The following is a 19,228-nucleotide window of genomic DNA, read 5'->3' on the forward strand; positions in this document are numbered from 1 at the left end:
CTCAGCCAACTCTTGACGAGACAAATTATCAACACTACGAGGTACTGCCTCATCTGGTGAGTGGTCCAAATTAGCAAGAAAACTGTCAGCTAGGATAACATCATCATCATCATTATCCTCTAAATCACCAGTAACTTTAGACTTAGCCCTAGTGACAGCACATGCAGGGAACACATCAGGGACATCACAATCCTGGGTCGTTTTCAGCCACTGGCTCACTAGACAACTGAGGAGCTGGACACACTTGACTTCCACCAATATCATTTCCAAGTAAGAAAGTTACACCTGACATTGGGAGTGTCTCAACCAACCCAACCATAACGGAACCATTAACAAAACCAGACTCTAAATTCATCCCTGCACAGAGGGACAGAGAAGTAATTATTCCCTACGTCTTGTAAGATTACAGTTTCATCAGAGGAATTAACATTAGAGCCTAGAACACTGGTCAGCATAAGGGATTGGCAAGCACCTGTATCACGATATATTTTAACTGATTTCCTGTCATTACTGTCCAGAGGACTGACAAAACCATCAGACAGGAAATTAGCACATGAACTCTTGAGAGTGTCACCCACGTTACTGCTCAAAAGAGGAGCTCCATCATGAGAATTTAATTTACCCCTCAAAGCAGGTTCAGTTAACTCAGTTAAAGAATTCTGGGAACTCTCAAGAGTGGACACTAGACCAATTGACTGAATATTTAAAGACTCCTTTTTGTTCACATCACGCTGTCTCCTGAAACATTTCTCCGTAGTATGACCAAGCTTACTACAATAAGTACATTTACTTTTCTGAAATCTAGAGGTGAAGCTGGTATTTACTTCCTGAGAAACATCATCTTTATTCTCTTTCCTGTTACCTGTACTCTGAGTAGAGGCAATGTACTTACTCTCAGCTTTCCCTTTTTCTCTAGAATATCTCTTGTGAGTGAGAACATATTCATCAGCTAAAACTGCAGGATCAGACAAATTATCTACTCTTCTCTCATCAAGATATAGGCTTACATCTTTACTAATACACCTCTTGAAGTCCTCCAGCAAAATCATCTGCTTAAATTTGTCAAAATCAGAATCCACATTCTTAGAATTTAACCACTGCTCTAACAGATCTTCTTTGATTTTTGCATACTCAACATGGGATTGCTTTATCTTCCTTGTAAGTTGTCCTAAATTTTACTCTATAGGCTTCAGGAACAAGCTCATAGGCCTTAAGAATCAAGCTCTTAACTACATCATAATTATCAGATTGATCCTGAGGCAAAGATGCATAAGTTACTTGAGCTTTACCGGTGAGAACAGTTTGAAGGAGTACTGGTCAATATTCCTTGGGCCAATTAAAACCTGTAGCTACCCTCTCAAACAACTGAAAATACTTTGTTAAATCAGATTCATTAAAAGGAGGGACAAGTTTAACATTTTTAGCCACATCAAAATCATCAGAGCTAGATGATCCAGTTCCACATTGTTTCATGCGATACTCATGGTCTGCCTGAATCCTGGCAAGTTCAACTTGTGCCTGTATCTGTGCCTCCTGAATCCGAGCCTGAGATTCAGCCTCCTTAGCATTTGCTTGAAATTCAGCCTCCTTAACACAAGCCTCCTTAGCCTGAGACTCAGCCTCCTTAGCACGTGCTTGAAATTCAGCTTCCTTCACACGAGCCTCCTGCATGGCTAGCTGTAACTTAGCTAATTCAATCTGCGTTTGCTCATTTGGAGGAGTTACATTAAACAAGATTTTATTAATCATGCCAACAATTTGATCTTTAGAATGATGAGAGTGAACTGCAATTCCCAATTCTTGAGCAACAAGCTTAAGTTCATTCTTTGTTCTGTTTTCTACATCCAACAATGTTTGCACATTTGACAAAAATTTTTTGGCTTCATCAAGTGTAGTAGTAGTAGACATCATGAATAAATCACAGTCACAAAATATCAAGCAATATCCTTATGATAATATCCTGAATATCCTGATAAGAGGTCGCCAAATTTATGTTACGGAACGGAGAAAGATAATGTACACTTTAAATGAGAATACTAAAAATCACTACTGTCCCGTAAAGTTCCAGGTTCAAAACAAAAGAGATAAAATTACAAGTTAAAGTTTAATGCTCAAACTAACAACAAAACATTCAGGACTCATAAGGATACTGTAATGGCAAAAAACAGGTTAAATATATGGTTAACTGCAATAGCCTCTATTAACACGAAATTAGCAAGAGTAAATTTACCCAAGTCAGCCCTGATAAAATGAAAATACACTGGGTAATGGTCAGTTAATGCAAGATAAATTATTACAGATACAAAATAATATTAAAAATGATGGCTGACAACAAGAACCCCCACACAAATTACAAAAACCCTACTAGGCCTAAGAATTAAACGTATGCTACACAGTACAAGAAAAAATGCAACAACAGTTATACTCAAATTACACACAGCTGCTAGATGGTTGGAGACTTCCTGAGCACTCACAGGGGAGGACAGAGATGTGAACAAAATGAGGAGTAGATCTAAGTGGCAATAATGTAGAGACTGAGCTCATTATATAGGGGCCGGCAGAGCTTGATACAACTTGTAAGAAGGACGCGCAAATGAAGCCATGGGGACAAAGAGTTGACAATCCTGCTCTGAACAATAGAAAGGACGACTTATTCTACTATACCGGTAGAAGGGGGAGACTGAGGCAGAACACGCTCGTGATCAAACATGCAGCATACTGTGCGTTAAAATTACACAAAGGATGATGAAATCATAGGCTATGTAACAATATATATATATATATATATATATATATATATATATATATATATATATATATATATATATATATATATATATATATATATATATATATATATATATATATATATCCAAAGTCACTCCAACACTACAATTGCACTTAGGCCTACAAGCACTTCTCACCCTACATACAATCTTTACTAGACAGCCTAAGCCACTTGGTAGAGATACACTGGCTGTATCGTCCCGACTTCGGTCGGGATAGGCCGCTCCTGCAGTAGATACTCACACGGCTGATGACAATATATATATATACTGTATATATGTATATATATATATATATATATATATATATATATATATATATATATATATACTGTATATATATATATATATATATATATATATATATATATATATATATATATATATATATATATATATATATGTTGAGCGAGAGATGGTGATTGGGATTACGCTCTTTGAGAAGAAAGATATTTATAAGTATACATGGGTGAGACAAGAGGGTGGAAGGGTTGTTGATAGAGCTTTGATGGACTATGTGGTTGTGTCTAGGAATGTAATAGGAAGATTGTTGGATGTGAGAGTTCTGAGAGGGAAAGGTGGAGGTATGTCTGACCACTACCTGGTGGAGGGAAAGTTAAGAGTAGGTAAGAGATGAGTGAGAGCTAGGAGGGTTAGGTGTGGCAGGGAGGTTTTGAAAGTGAGTGAGTTGGATAAAAGAGAGAAAAAGATAGAGTATCAGGAGAAATTGAAAGATGAGTGGAACGCACTGAAAGACCGGGAAAATGGCAGCGTGGAGGAGGAATGGCAGTTGTTTAAGAGTGCTGTGGTGGGGCATGCAGAAGAGGTGTGTGGTGTGAGACGTGTGGGTGGTGGTGTAAGAAAAGGAAGTGAATGGTGGTGCGAAGAAGTAAGTATGGCTGTGGCTGAGAAGAGACGTGCATATGAAGTGTGGCTGCAGAGGAAGGATGAGATGTCATATGAAAGGTATAAGGAAAAGAGGAATAGAGCGAGAAGGGCTGTGCGTGATGCTAAAGTGGCAGCAGATGAGAGGTGGGGTAGGCGGCTGACAGAGAATTTTCAACAGAATAAGAAAATGTTTTGGAAGGAGGTGAAAAGGGTGCGAAAGGGAGAGTCTGAGAAGGAAGAACGAATAAAATCAGAGGATGGAAGGATGTTAATTGAAATGGATGCAGTAAGGAAGAGATGGGCAGAGTATTTTGAAAAATTGTTAAATGTAGAGGAGGAAAGGGAGGCTGAGATTTTGGCAGATAGAAGGGTGCAAGGAATAAATGTGTTGGGAGAGTTAAATGTTTCTTTGATCACGCGGGAGGAAGTGGAGAAGGCAGTAAAGGAGATGAAAACAGGGAAAGCTGCAGGTATGGATGGGTGTGCTGTGGAATGCCTGAAGGGTGGTGGAGTGACTATTGTTGACTGGTTAGTAAGATTGTTGAATGTGTGATTTGAGAAAGGTATGGTGCCAATTGACTGGACAAATGATTGTGTGGTCCCGTTGTATAAAGGCAAGGGTGATAATTATGAATGTACTAGCTTTAGGGGTATAAGTCTGTTGAGTGTTGTTGGTAAGGTGTATGGTAGAGTGTTAATTATGAGAGTTAGTGAGGATACAGAGGGAGTGATTGGAGCAGTGTGGCTTTAGGAGAGGGAGGGGATGCGTTGATCAGGTGTTTGCTGTGAGACAAGTGTGTGAAAAGTATTTAGCAAAAGGCAAGGATGTGTTTTGGGCATTTATGGACTTAGAGAAAGCGTATGATAGAATTGATAGGGAGGCTTTGTGGACTGTTTTAAGATTGTATGGACTTGATGGTAGGTTACTAAAAGGGGTGAAAAGTTTTTATGTAAATAGTAGAGCGTGTGTAAGAGTGGGAAGTGCTGTGAGTGATTGGTTTCCCGTGAGAGTGGGGCTGCGACAGGGATGTGTGATGTCGCCTTGGGTGTTTAATATTTACATGGATGGTGTTGTTAGGGAGGTGAATGCAAGAGTTTTAGGTGGAGGTCTGAGTCTGGTGAACATTGATGGTGGAGAGTGGAATCTGAAGCAGCTGCTGTTTGCAGATGATACTGCACTGGTGACTGATTCAGAGGAGAGATTGAGACAGTTGGTAGAGGAGTTTGGAAGGGTGTGTGAAAGGAGGAAATTGAAAGTAAATGAGAATATGAGTAAAGTGATGAAGTGTACGAGGTTGATAGATGGTAGGGGGATGAATATAGTTTTGAATGGTGAGTTGCTTGAGGAGGTAGATTGTTTTAAATATCTAGGGTCACATGTTGCTGTGGATGGAAGAATAGATGCAGAAGTGAAGTTTAGAATAAATGAAGTAGGAAAGGTGCTGGGAGGAATAAAAAAAGTGTTTAAATGTCGTTCGCTTAGAATGGATGTAAAGAGAAGGCTGTATGAGAGTGTTGTGGTACCGACTGCGTTATATGGGGCTGAAACATGGACTATGGGTGTAGCAGAGAGGAAAAGTTTGAATGTAATGGAGATGAGGTGTCTGAGAAGTATGTGTGGAGTGACACATATGGATCGGGTGCGAAATGATGAAGTGCGAAGGAGAACTGGAGTTGTTCGGGAGATGGCTGGTAGAGTTGAGCAGAGGGTGTTGCGATGGTTTGGGCATATGGAGAGAATGGATAATGAGCGATTGGTGAAAAAGATAACTAGATCTGATGTGAGAGGTGTACGGCTGAGAGGAAGACCACGAATAGGATGGATGGACAGTGAGAGAGCGTTGGATGCGAGAGGGATGTCTGTTGAGCAAGGAAGAGTGGCTGTGCGTGACAGAAATAAATGGAGAGAAATTGTGAATGAATAAGTGATGACGCAGCCCTGAGGGGATATTCTCCCTCATTTGGTCTGATCAGCTAGTCAGGTCAGGTGCGGGTAAGGGGATGGGTCTGTTATGATGTGGCAGGGGTAAACCAGTTCTGCTGTCGGGCCCTGCTGAAGATGTCACTGATTGCATTGCGCAGTTGACTCTTGTGCGGTGTGGTGCGGTGAGGATCCTCTCCGTTCTCCCCTTTGGGGCTAAGATGCGAATGAATGTGTTTGAATGGATGAGTAAATGGAGAGTGTGTCGTCCTGTCTCGGCTACCTCCCTTTCCTTGGGGGAAGCAGCCTAGGTATATATATATATATATATATATATATAGCAGCCGTGACTCAGTGGGTTAGAGCGCTCCGCTCTGACCAAAGGGTCGGAGGAACGAATCCACCCAAGGGTCATTGGTAGACATCAGGAAGGGCCTCCGGTCATAGAATTGCTACACGCCCCAGTCCAAAGTCCTCTACCCAGGGGCAACGCCTTAGCCCTTCGGGGATACCTGGCGTAAAACTAAATTATTTTATTATTTTTTTTATTACATATATATATATATATATATATATATATATATCTTCCGGACTTCCTTTCTCACTCAAGGGCAGGGTGAGGATTAGCAATGTCCAGACAGCCCAAATTTGCCCAATCCAATGGGCCAAGATTCTATTCACTCATCATTTAAGCCCCCGGAATCCTGGCTTTATCGGATACGCCAAAAATATTCACCACGTTCTGTAGCTTCACATAAACGAATCCGATTGAGTCAGTCCAGACGCTGCCACTTTAAAAAGGGGTGCCAAAATCCCCGATCATGCACTTCTCACAACATTCATCCAGCCAGCTCGATCTCTTGTCAGTTCCCTAGCCTCACCGACTTCCAAACCTCTCTTCCTCACACACTCATCCACCATATCTCTCCAACTTCTCCTTGGCCTATCTCGCCTCCTCCCTCCTTCAGATTCGCTCAGATATACCTTTTTCACCACTCTATTGTTATCCTTTCTCTCCACATGACCATACCATCTCAGTACACTCTCTTCGATTCTGGTGTCCACCGACTTCCTCACTCCACATCTTTCACGAATCATATTATTTCGTATCCTATCCACCCACTGTACTCCACATACATTCCTCAGCAGTCCCATCTCCACTGCTCTTACTCTTGACTTTTCATTTTCATGCCACACCATAGTCTCACATCCGTATGTTAAAGTTGGCACTAACACTCCCTCACGTAAGTCTCGTGCAGCTGCAACACTCAAGCCTCTGTTTCTTGTCAAGGCCTTCATTCCACCAGCTACTTTTCTTCCTTGTGTCACTCTACCTTCCACTTCTTTTGCATATTTTCGTCTCTTTTTCTATCACTGTACCCAGGTATTTGAATTTTCTCACCAATTCCAGCCTCTCTCCATTCACTGTAACATCACACTGGGAGTCACTGTCTCTTTCAATAACCATCACTTTACTCTTTTCTGCATTTACTCTCAAGGCACGACGCTCACAGACATCAGCAAAACTCTGCACTAGCCCACCAAGTTCGTGTCCGGTACTTGCAAGCAGTTCTGCATCATCAGCATACAACAAATTTGAGATATTGCATCCATCACCATTCATTACCAACGCCATCCCTTTCTCCATTACTTGTGTTTTTACTTCTCTCATCAGCCCATCCATATATATATTGAACAACCATGGGGACATCACACAACCTTGTCGCACGCCCACACCGATCGTGAACCATTCACTTAGATGCCCATTAACCCTAGCACATGCTTCGCTTCCATCATAAAAACTCTTGACAGCACCTAGCAGCCTACCATCTACACCGTACATGCGCAGAAGTTTCCACAATCCCTCTCTGTCTACTTTGTCATATGCCTTTTCCAGATCCATGAATGCCATAAACACCTAATGGTCTTTCTCACAAACCTTCTCTGCTATCTGTCTCACTGCAAATATTGGATCCACACATCCTCTGCCACTCCTAAAGCCACCCTGTTCATCACTCACTAGGACTTCTGATATCTCTCTTACTTTCTCTATAATAATTCTTCCATATACCTTCCCTACCACACTCAATAAACTTATGCCACGATAATTCTTGCACTCACTTCGCTCACCCTTTTTTTTGTACATGGGTACAATCACAGCCTTTTTCCACTCTGCAGGCACAGTTTCACTCATCCATGCCTTCTTACATATCTCCAACAAGCACTTCATTCCACTAGCTCCACTACACTTAAGCATTTCTCCATACACCTCATCAACCTCAGCTGCTTTCCCATTTTTCAGCCGCTTCACAGCACTCTTCACCTGTACGAGTGTCACGTCTCTTGGCACTGCATTCCTTCTCTGCACACCCCCAAAACCAATCATGTTTATAGCCGCTCTGCTCTCTCTATTCCCAGTCATCAAGCCATAAAAATATTCTTTCCATCTGGTCCTTACTTCATCTCCCTTACTTCATCTCCATGGGTTAATAACTTACCACCTGCATCCTTCACACCATCACATTTCTTTCCGCTTTCACTTTTACATTTCCACACTTCTTTGCAGAATAACTTCCTATTTTCAGAGTAGTTCGCATTCATTTTTCTTTCCTAGATCATCATTTACCTCTTTTTTCCTCTTCACCAGTCTCTTTACATTATTCTTGTTCTCATACTCAGTTCTTCTTTATACAGTATATATATATATATATATATATATATATATATATATATATATATATATATATATACTTCAATATACAGATTTCCCCTAGGAAAACGAAATACACACACACACACACACACACACACACACACACACACACACACACACACATACACACACACACGTTTCTGAAAGTGCTTAACTGCATTCGCATCTTCATAAACTACAAATGGTTGGATATCATTATCCACTTTCCCCCGAAAATAAATTAAACAAATGCATTTGGAATTTTTCCCTTACTGGTGGCACCATACATATTAATACACTATACCTGTATACATTGTAGAGACCTGGCGATAGGCGGGGTGTTGCAGGTGAAGCGATCAATGCCCAGCAGCTGTTGTGGCTGTGGTGTGTGATGGCCAGTGGTCGGTTTGAGGCCAGCAAGACAACAGTGCCAACCAGGATGATACGCATGAAGGTGCTGCTGGCCATGTTGCGTCTGTGTGGAGCCTTCCCCTACTGGGACAACTTCCCTGAGGGCACGTGTCGCCACAGCCCTGCCCTTACTATCTGGGCCACCACAAGACTTATTATTATCGTGGCCCTCGTTGTCACCTCCTTCATTCCACCATTCACAAGCTGGGATAACAGATCCTCAGTCGATTCTATATCACGCATGGGAATAATATTTCTTGGGTATGGCACAAAAGTATTTATCAGCACAGTGTGCATCCTGCTGTTGACCCGGAGTCCAAAACTTGCCAGAGTTGTTAATCGATTGGGTCACATTAAGAAAGTGACTAGTGACAAGCCTATGAATAAGCCAAGTACGTACTTAATTTCCCTGTATCTAGTTGTCAGTATTCTGTTATACCTGGATATAACTTTGCATTACATCCAGGAAATGGTGTTTTTAGAAATGAAGAACTCAGGTACATGGTATTATGTACTTCCGTCGTGTGTGCAATGGCTCTTGAATGGATTGTATGGAATTATTTCAGTGTACATGGTATCCATTGTACCGTGCCAGCTTCAGGCCGCACTTCACTCCACTGTACCCTCATGGATGGAACAGCTAGTGAATGATAATGAAAAATCCGGTCCACTTAAAGAGGAACCAGTTTTCCTCCCCATCAGTGGCAAAACAATCACCTCTCCTGTCCCGCACCAACAGCCTACCATCATCCCCCACCCAGTCCCGGCCACTCAGTTCCATCGCATCAGGACCCTGTTGATGGAAATAGAGGAAGTTGCTGATGCCTTTCTCAACTACGTTGGTCCAGCTGTTCTTTTATGGCAGATATTTGGACTTGCCTGTTTTACCTACTCGACCTACTTCTTTATTTTGTCGTTAAACGACAGGAAATTTGATTCAACATACTTGTTATTGATGCTGGTGTCATTTATGGCATACTTCACTGTCAACATGCAAGCAGAAGCCTTGATTGAGAAGGTAAGGATTTAATGACTCATTTTCGCCATACCCTTTTCATTCAAAGTGGACTAAAATTGCCATCTCTCTATCTTGAATGCTGATGTGTAATAAGAGCTTAACGGCAGGATTTTAAAGTTATGCTATGGAAAGATGCGTATCTGTAGTACTGCCCTTTTTTTTTTACACTGATCTACATGAAATAAGTTACAAATGGACCAAAATCTGGGCCAGTTTAGTGTGAAACAACTGTAACTGGTTGCATACTGAATGTCTGAGATTGATACACAGTGACTCAAGTCTTACTTATCTAAATATGGGCTTCTGGTACAGTCAACAGCTTTCAGATATTTTTATTATCTAGTAAAAATTAATAGGCGTTAATTCAGTATTTCATAGAACACTGTCAAGCGCAGAACAAGTTAAAATTTTGTTAGATATGTAGTAGCAGTTGTTGTAGCCAGAGGTTTATCTGAAATGTTAACCCAGTGGGCTGCAGGCTGCAGCTGTCTCCCTCCTACAGTCGACCATCCTTTGGGGAGATAGGGAAGTGCGTGAAGGACATTTGTATAACCAGGTAAATGAGCTGCTTGGTTATATATCAGTGCCACCACATGAAGGGGTGTCCTCTCCAGCACCAGCAAGTCGTATTCATCAGAAACAAGTATGAACATTATAATTTCATGGATTGTACTTGGCTAGTTGTACTAAAACAAGAGATTTCTTTTTCTATTGGGGCACTAAATGACGTGGCAAATGCATAAAAAAAATGGTTCGTCTCTCCTCTTTTGCAGAGAAAGTGGTGTGCCAGGATGTACCAAAAACTACTGAACCATCCTTCAAGTCTCTCCCTACCTATCGTAAGCAAGTAGATTTTAAGAATAGTACATTTAATTTATTTGTGCCTGCGAGGGTACGTTTGCTCGCCCGCATGTGTGTGTGTGTGTGTGTGTGTGTGTGTGTGTGTGTGTGTGTGTGTGTGTGTGTGTGTGTGTGTGTGCGTGTGTGTGTGTGTGTGTGTGTGTGTGTGTGTGTGTGTGTGTGTGTGTGTGTGTGTGTGTGTGTGTGTGTGTGTGTGTGTGTGTGTGCAGGTACGTGTGCGTGCGTGCCTGCCCGTGCTGTACGTCAAGCTGAAACTATGAAATCTTCACACTGATAAATTTTTTAATGGGTTACTAGTTCTTTCACTCTAGCACAGGCTGTATCGATCCGATAAAGCAAGATCGACAGCGTTTTAGTATAATTATGACGGGAACGAGTAGAACAAAAACGTCTGCTCCCGTACAAGTCACTAAGTTTGATGACCAGTATGAAGCGCGGTTTCACTCATAACGAGGGAGCAAGAACAGTTTCATATTATAGCAACTTACACTGTTCCGGTGTGACAATGGTTTTGTGACTCTTAAGAAGTTATTAGCCGCTAGATAATGTGATGATCAGACCTGTCGACCAGCAACAGTAAACTTTGCTCGCACGCTCGTAATTATTTCCTCAGGGTTGTTTTACTTTGTGCCGAGAAAGCTGAGAACTATGCTTATGTTGTGCTGCTAGTGAGGAAAGTTTATGTGTGTGTGGAAATGGGTGATTGTGTTAGAAGGGGTGGTGTTGGGGTGACTGTGTAGAAGGAAGTGGTGTTGGGATGACTATGTTCAGGAGATGGTGTTGTGTGGGGTGACTGAGTTGCAGGAGGTGATGTGTGGAGTGGCTGTGTTGCAAGGTTGTGTGTGGGGTGACAGAGTTGCAGGGGGTTGTGTGTGGGGTGGCTGTGTGTTGTAAAGGGTTGTGTGTGGGATGACTGAGCTGCAGGGGGTGGTGTTTGGGGTGGCTGTGTTAAATGGGTTGTGTGTGAGGTGGCTGAGTGTTGTAAGAGGTTGTGTGTGGGGTGGCTGTGTTGAATGGGTTGTGTGTGGGGTGGCTGTGTTGAATGGGTTGTGTGTGGGGTGGCTGTGTGTTGTAAGGGGTTGTGTGTGGGGTGGCTGTGTTGAATGGGTTGTGTGTGGGGTGGCTGTGTGTTGTAAGGGGTTGTGTGTGGGGTGGCTGTGTGTTGTAAGGGGTTGTGTGTGGGGTGGCTGTGTTGAATGGGTTGTGTGTGGGGTGGCTGTGTTGAATGGGTTGTGTGTGGGGTGGCTGTGTTGAATGGGTTGTGTGTGGGGTGGCTGTGTGTTGTAAGGGGTTGTGTGTGGGGTGGCTGTGTGTTGTAAGGAGTTGTGTGTGGGATGGCTGTGTGTTGTAAGGGGTTGTGTGTGGGGTGGCTGTGTTGAATGGGTTGTGTGTGGGGTGGCAGTGTGTTGTAAGGGGTTGTGTGTGGGGTGGCTGTGTTGAATGGGTTGTGTGTGGGGTGGCTGTGTGTTGTAAGGGGTTGTGTGTGGGGTGGCTGTGTGTTGTAAGGGGTTGTGTGTGGGGTGGCTGTGTGTTGTAAGGGGTTGTGTGTGGGGTGGCTGTGTGTTGTAAGGGGTTGTGTGTGGGGTGGCTGTGTGTTGTAAGGGGTTGTGTGTGGGGTGGCTGTGTGTTGTAAGGGGTTGTGTGTGGGGTGGCTGTGTTTTGCAGGAGAAGGTATATACAGTGGCCGTGTGTTACAGGAGGTGGTGTGTATAGTGACTGTGTTGCAGGAAATGGTATGTGTAGTGACTATGTCTTACAGGAGGTGGTGTGTACAGTGACTGTCTTACAGGAGGTGGTGTGTACAGTGACTGTGCGTGACAGGAGATGGTGTGAATAGTGACTGTTTGTTACATGAGGTGGTATGTACAGTGACTGTGTATTACAGGAAGTGGTGTCTATAGCGACTGGGTGTTACAGGAGGTGGTGTGTATAGTGATTGTGTCACAGGGGGTGGTGTGTATAGCGACTTAGTGTTGTGGGAGGTTGTGTGACTGCGTGCTACAGCAGGTGGTGTGTATAGTGACTGTGTTACAGGAGGTGGTGTGTATAATGACTGTGTGTTACAGGAGGTGGTGTGTATAGTGATTGTGTGTTACAGGAGGTGGTGTGTATAGTGACTGGGTGTTACAGGGGGTGGTGTGTATAGTGACTGTGTGTTACAGGAGGTGGTGTGTATAGTGACTGTGTGTTACAGGAGGTGGTGTGTATAGTGACTGGGTGTAACAGGAAGTGGTGTGTGGAGTAAATGTTTGTTTCAGAAGGTGGTGTAGGTGTTAATCAGCCTGCTAAGGCCACAGTGGCATGTGTTGCAGGAGGTGGTGTGTGTGGGATGGTTGTTTCAGAAGGTGGTGTAGGTGTTAATCAGCCTGCTAAGGCCACAGTGGCATGTGTTGCAGGAGGTGGTGTGTGGGATGGTTGTTTCAGAAGGTGGTGTAGGTGTTAATCAGCCTGCTAAGGCCACAGTGGCATGTGTTGCAGGAGGTGGTGTGTGTGGGATGGTTGCTTCAGAAGGTGGTGTAGGTGTTAATCAGCCTGCTAAGGCCACAGTGGCATGTGTTGCAGGAGGCGGTGAAGGAGGTGGCGGCCGGGCTGGACAGAAGGATGGAGCTGCGAGTGATGGGACTCTTCACTCTGGGAGGATCCTCAGTCACCACCGTCAGTACCTCACTCAGTATTTAACTCCCAGCATCATCTTCAGTGCATTGCTCTCAGTACCTCCATTAGTAATTATCTCTCAGCACCTTCTTGGCTCTTAGTACATCCTTCAGTAGTTCTCTCTCAGTTCATCTTTAACTCTTAGTTCCTCCTTTGGTAGCTGTCTCTCAGTTCATCCTTATTTCCTTCTCCAGTAAATAGCTTTCAGTACGTCCTTTACTACTTCTCTCTTAACTCTTACTACCTTCTTCAGCGGTTAACTCCCAATATATCCTTCAGTGGTTTTCTCTAATTACCTTTTTAACTTATAGTAGCACTTTCATCAGTTAACCTTTCGTACCGCCTTCATTTGTTATCTTTTAGAGTCTCATGTCCCCTCTTTACCTCCTTCTGTGGTTTATTCCAGTTCCTCTGTAACTTTCAATTGCTTCTTCGTTTATTAAATGTCAGTACCACGTTTATTAGTTACTTCTCAGTACTTTCTTAACTCTCTCTGTATCTTCCTCAGTCGCACCCTGTCGTTTCATACAGATAACAAATACAGACTAAATTTCATGCACTTTATGTCATATTAAGTTTCCTATCTTGTCGGTCTGTATCTGCTGTTGAAGACGGCCACTGCTCATCCAAAAGCATCATTAGCTGTGTTCCTCAGGATTCTTTCATTCCACCTACTCTCAACTTTAAATTCACCAGTTCCCTTCTTAGCTGCATATTATTCTCTATCCACTCACACGCTGATGGCTCTATTCTAAATTTTCCCAGTCGCTTCTCGCAATGTCCATCACAGCCAATGTGAACCAGATCTCGTAAATATTGTTATGGAACATTCTGCCGTAATTTCGGAGGGAACACTTTCAACTATTGACCCATAGGCTGTGGAGGTGTTTTAGCCCACGTATATGTCTTGTGGCAAATACAGAAAAAATAGGGAGTCTTCATTAGCCATTTTGAGTCACTTATACCCAACCAAACACGTTCAAAGTTTTGTCACACAAAGTTCAATCTTTCCACTAACTTACGAAACAAACTAGAGGTCTGTAGGTGGTCCAGGGACGGACGGAGAGCGAGCTGAAGAGAAAGTGTCTTTTTGCAGTGTGCAAGTGCGAGGTGCCCAGGCAAGGGTGAGGCAGTTCAGCAAATGGCCAGGATCCCATGCGAGGGAGAGAACTTCAACAGATAACTTCCGTGTTCCATAACACCAAAAATAAAGTTATTCTCTAATTTTCAAAGATAAGGACAATTGTTGCACCGCACTGTGACTATGGATGTAAAACTACAAGAGCAAAATCACCGCAACTACACTTACCACTTAACATGCCAGGTGAGAGTAATGAGTAAATTGTAATGGAAGTGACAAAGCATCGTTTGTGCTTATTTCTCTAACATTTGTTATTAGTTCGGCACCCCCAATGTCATTATCGGCAGGGTAGGACAGAGAAAGGCAAAGCATGAGAGGGGAAGGCAGGATAGGGTAAGGATAGGCAAGGCATGGTGACACTACACTCACCGCTAAACCTGCCACGTGAGCGTAATAGTAATCAGGTGACAGCACATCATTACCTTTTTTTTTCACTTTCTCAGTAATATATCGCTTACTTTTATGACTTTCTTCTGTCATTCATCTTGAGGTAAAATAATTATACAAAGACGCCACTTGAAGGAAAAAAGGTAACACAACACCAGAATAGTCATTTATTTACTTATTTTCCTACCATCTGTTATGAACACATGGTATTTCATTTTCTTTCTGTCAGTATGGATCTTTGCTTGTTTATTATAGCAAACCAAAATAGCTTCGTAGCGAGCGTCACTGTCACTTTGCTAGTGTAGTAGAAGTAGTTGTTGTTCCCTAGGCAGTCTGGCCGAACAGCCCCGAGTCCCTTAGGAAGGCCATGGCCGAGACCGGGCTTTCCCACAGCGCTTTCAAAGAGTGTATGTTGTGTTGCTGGCGTAGGTGATTGTGTGCAATGCAGTCTTCCATAATGTGCTTAATAGTATGGGGTGCTGTGTTGCATCCTGGACAGTCATCAGCGACGGAGTCATCCAGCCTCTTCTGGTAGCTTAAGAGGGCTGGATGGTGCCCACATCTCAGCCTGGACAGGTGGACTCTGTCCTCACGAGGAAGATAGGATTCAGATGGGTGGATGGCAGGAGGCCGTGCATGCAGCTGTGTGTTGTCTTTAAGTGACTGAATGGAGCGGCGAGTGATTTGAGTGTGGATATGCTTCTGGAAGCTGGTCTGAGGTGGGCGAGGGGGGAGATGACAGTATTTGTGTATGGTATCGTGTGCTGGGTGTTGTTTTGATGTTCCTTGGTGTGGGTGGATGTGCTGCCATGTACTGTAGTGGATGTTGTGGGTTTGTGGAGGCTGCACCAAGAAACTGCGTGCCTCTCATGTCTAGGTGATCCTTGACTTTGAAGACTTTAGTTTCTTGATGTAGGTGGTCTGTGGGTGTAGTAGCTATGCAGCCTGTGATTATTTTTAGGGCCTTGTTCTGTATGGTCTGTAGAGTGTTGTAGTGTGTTTTGGTCAGGATAGAAGCCCAGGCAGGGCTTGCATAATTCATCACTGAAGGTATGTATTGTTTGTATAGTGTGGTGGTAGTTTCTTTGTTGTGTCCGAATGTTGTATGGGCAAGTGACCTCAAAGCATTGAGTCTTGGTGTTATTTTATTTTTAATGTTTGTGATGTGTTGTTTAAATGACATTGATGTATTGTATGTTACACCAAGGATTTTGGGTGTGTGTGTGTGGTAGGGGAGTGTTGTTTATGGTGAGGTGTGGGATGTGACTGTGTTCTGCTGTCCAGTTTGTGAGAAGAGTCACTGTAGATTTGGCTGGGGCTATTTTGAGCCTGTTTGTGGTGAACCATTCGTGTAGTGTGTTGAGGTAAGGTTGAATGATGTGTGCAGCTGTGTTTGCATAGGAAGCTATGTGTATCTGTGGTGTGTGGGGTGTGGGTATGTCGTGCATGTATAGGTTAAAGAGTGTAGGGGACAAAACAGATCCTTGGGGGATGCCGTTTGTGAAGTTTCTGATGTTAGAAGACTGACCGGCAAATGTTACGTGTGCACATCTGCCTGTTAAGTAGTTTGCCAGCCATCTTTTTGTGTTATTGTGCATGTTTGTGTTGAGTATTTTGTTTGTGAGGTTGTGGCGGGAGATGGCATCAAAAGCTTTGCTAATGTCTAGTGTGATTAAGAGTGTTCTGTGTGGTGGCCTGGCTGAATTCATGCAATTGAAAACTCTCTCTGTAAGGTCTGTAAGAAGGGTGTTTGTGAAGTGTAGTGGCCTAAAACTATGTTGTGACTGGGCTAGAGGATTGTGAGGTGTGACTAGTTGTAGTACCAGTCGTTCAGTGACTTTAGAGGGGGTGCAGAGGAGTATGATGGGGCCATGTGAGGAGGGTAACGTGGGGTCTTTGTTGGGTTTAGGGATAGTGATGATATTGCCATGCTTCCAGATGTTGGGTATTATGCTGTGTGAGCAGCTGTAGTTTGATATGTTGGTGAGTGCTTGTATGCCTTGTGGTCCTAGGTGTTTAAGGTGAATGTTGCTTATGTTGTCTGGTCCACAGGCAGATGAGTGCTTGAGGTTGTTAATGATGTGCTTCGTCTGGTTGTAAGTGAAAGGTGCGTAGTCTGGGTCTGTGGGGAACTGTCTCTTACGTCGGATGATAAGTCGGTCTTCGGGATGAGGGTTTAGATGGCTGACTTGTGAAAAGTGATTGATGAGAGTGTTTGCTGGTTGTTTGTTTGATGGTATGGTGTCTGTTGTTGTGATGGCAGCGTGTGATTGTGTGGTGTTGCTGTTGGAAAGTGTGATGCTGTTTAGTGTTGTGTAGAGTTTACTGATGTTTGTTTTGTGGTCAAGTGTTTGGAGGTAATTTTTCCAGTTTAGTGTTTGCTGTTATGATATTTTATTGTTTATCTCAGTGTTGAGTTCTTGTATTTGTTGTATGGTGTCTTGCGTATGGGGTGTTGGGGAGTGTCGCAGTGTGTCCCGTTGTCTGATGAGGCCTTGAATTTCTGGTGTGAAGTTGGGTTTGTGTCTGTTTCTCTTGCCTCTAGGGATGTGTCTTTTGTCTGCGTTTTGTATAATTGTATTGAAAGTGTGCACAGCGATGTTGATGTTTGTGATGGGTGTACTATTTAGTGTTTCGAGATCTTGTTCTGTTTCAGTTACAAAGGCCTCCCAGTTGTCTCTCTTATAATTAGCGTATGTGTGTTTGTGGCCAGCTGGGGTGATTCTGGTTTTGGTAGTGATGATGATTGGGAGGTGATCAGAACCTAGGGTTTTGACCACTCTCCATGATGTAGTGGGGGCGAGGTTTGGGGAGCAGAAGGTGATGTCTGGAGATGATGGCAGGAAGAGGGCTTGGTGTGGGATATGGGTATGTTGGTCTAGACTGTCTGGGATTGTAGTACCAGCCCTCTGTCTGTGTCAGGGTTGTTGACATGCCAGGCCGACGACTTGGCGTTGAAATCACCACCCAGGATGATGTTGGGTATATTGGTGATGTGGTGTATCTGTGGAGAGTAATTGTGTGGTACTGTGGGGGACGATTGAGGGGGAATGTATGTGTTAGCGATTGTTATGTGTGATTTGCTACCAGTGCGTATTTTAATTGATTGTATTTCTATTGTGGTGTCATGTGGGGGGAGAAGTGACCTTTTGTGTGTACTGGTATCTGCAAAGTTGATGGATTTGTGTACCAGGGTGATGAGTCCACCGCCAACGCCGTCGGCCCGGTCTTGTCGAATGGTGGTGAAGTTATGAAATGTCGGTGTTTTCTGTGCTCTGTGTAGTTTTGTTTCTTGTAAGATGGCAATGTGTATGTTCTGTTGTTTGATGAATTGTGTGAGTTCATGTTTTTTAGTGTTTATGTCATCTATGTTTAACTGAACGATGTTTATGTTGTGTGTGCGAAGTGTGTTGGTTGTTTATTATAGCAAGCCAAAATAGCTTCGCAGCGAGCGTCACTGTCACTTTGCTAGTGTTTAGCACACTGGTGTGTCACTCGTCACTGTCTACAACATGGTCTTTAAACATATTTATGTAATCCCTCGAAGCGTTCGCGTGTCCTCTGTGTGAGAAATGGCAGAGCAGGGTGGGGAAATTCAAGGCATGGTAGGGTAAGGAAAGACACAGCATTGCAGGGAAAGGCAGGGCAGAGTAGGGAAGGACAGGGTAGTGTAGGGAGTTGCAGGGTAAGCTAGGGAAAGGCAGGGTGGAGTAGGGAGATGCAGAGTAAATGAGGGTGATGCAGGCTAGGATGAGATGCAGAGATGGATAGGAAAAGTCAAAGCATGGTAACGATAGGCAAGATAGAAGATAGGGTAGGGAAAGGCAAGGTAGAGTAGGAAGATATGGGATAGGGTAGGGAAAGGCAGGGTAGAGTAGGGACATGCATGGTTAGGTAAGGAGAGGCAGGCAGGAAATGGCAAAGCATGACAGGGAAAGACAGAATAGGGTAGGGAAGGGCATGGTAGAAGAGAAAAATGCAGGGTATGGTAGGGGACGGCAGGGTAGGTTAATGAAAGGCAGAGTAGAGTAGGGATATACAGGGTACTGTAGGGTAATAAAAAGCAGGGTAGAGTAGGTAGATGGAGAATAGAGTAAAGAGATGCAGGGTAAGGTAAGGAGGTTAAGTATGGTAGGGAAAGACACGGGAGGGATGTAAACACCAGGGCAGAGTACTGATATGTAGGATATACCCAGGGAGCAGAAGAGGTTTACCTGCGTCCATTTGCTGTAAAAGGTTGGTCGGTATTTTCCACTTCATTGGGCTCTATTAAGGTACCCCAGGGTGGACAGCCTCGCAAACTTTTTGCACGAAGCAAATATTTGACCTTTTTTGTCGATTTTTACCCCTCAACATAAGTAATTGCCGATTTGGCTATTTAGATCATACTGAGCTACTCTAAACCTTTAAAATGTGCAGATTCATAGTGATATGCAAGAAAGTTAAGACTAAATGCATTTTCAAAAAC

The sequence above is a fragment of the Coenobita brevimanus genome, chromosome 34, assembly GCF_032717465.1.
Source record: "Coenobita brevimanus isolate Jiangsu-jjx chromosome 34, ASM3271746v2, whole genome shotgun sequence".
NCBI classification, from domain to species: Eukaryota; Metazoa; Arthropoda; class Malacostraca; order Decapoda; family Coenobitidae; genus Coenobita; species Coenobita brevimanus.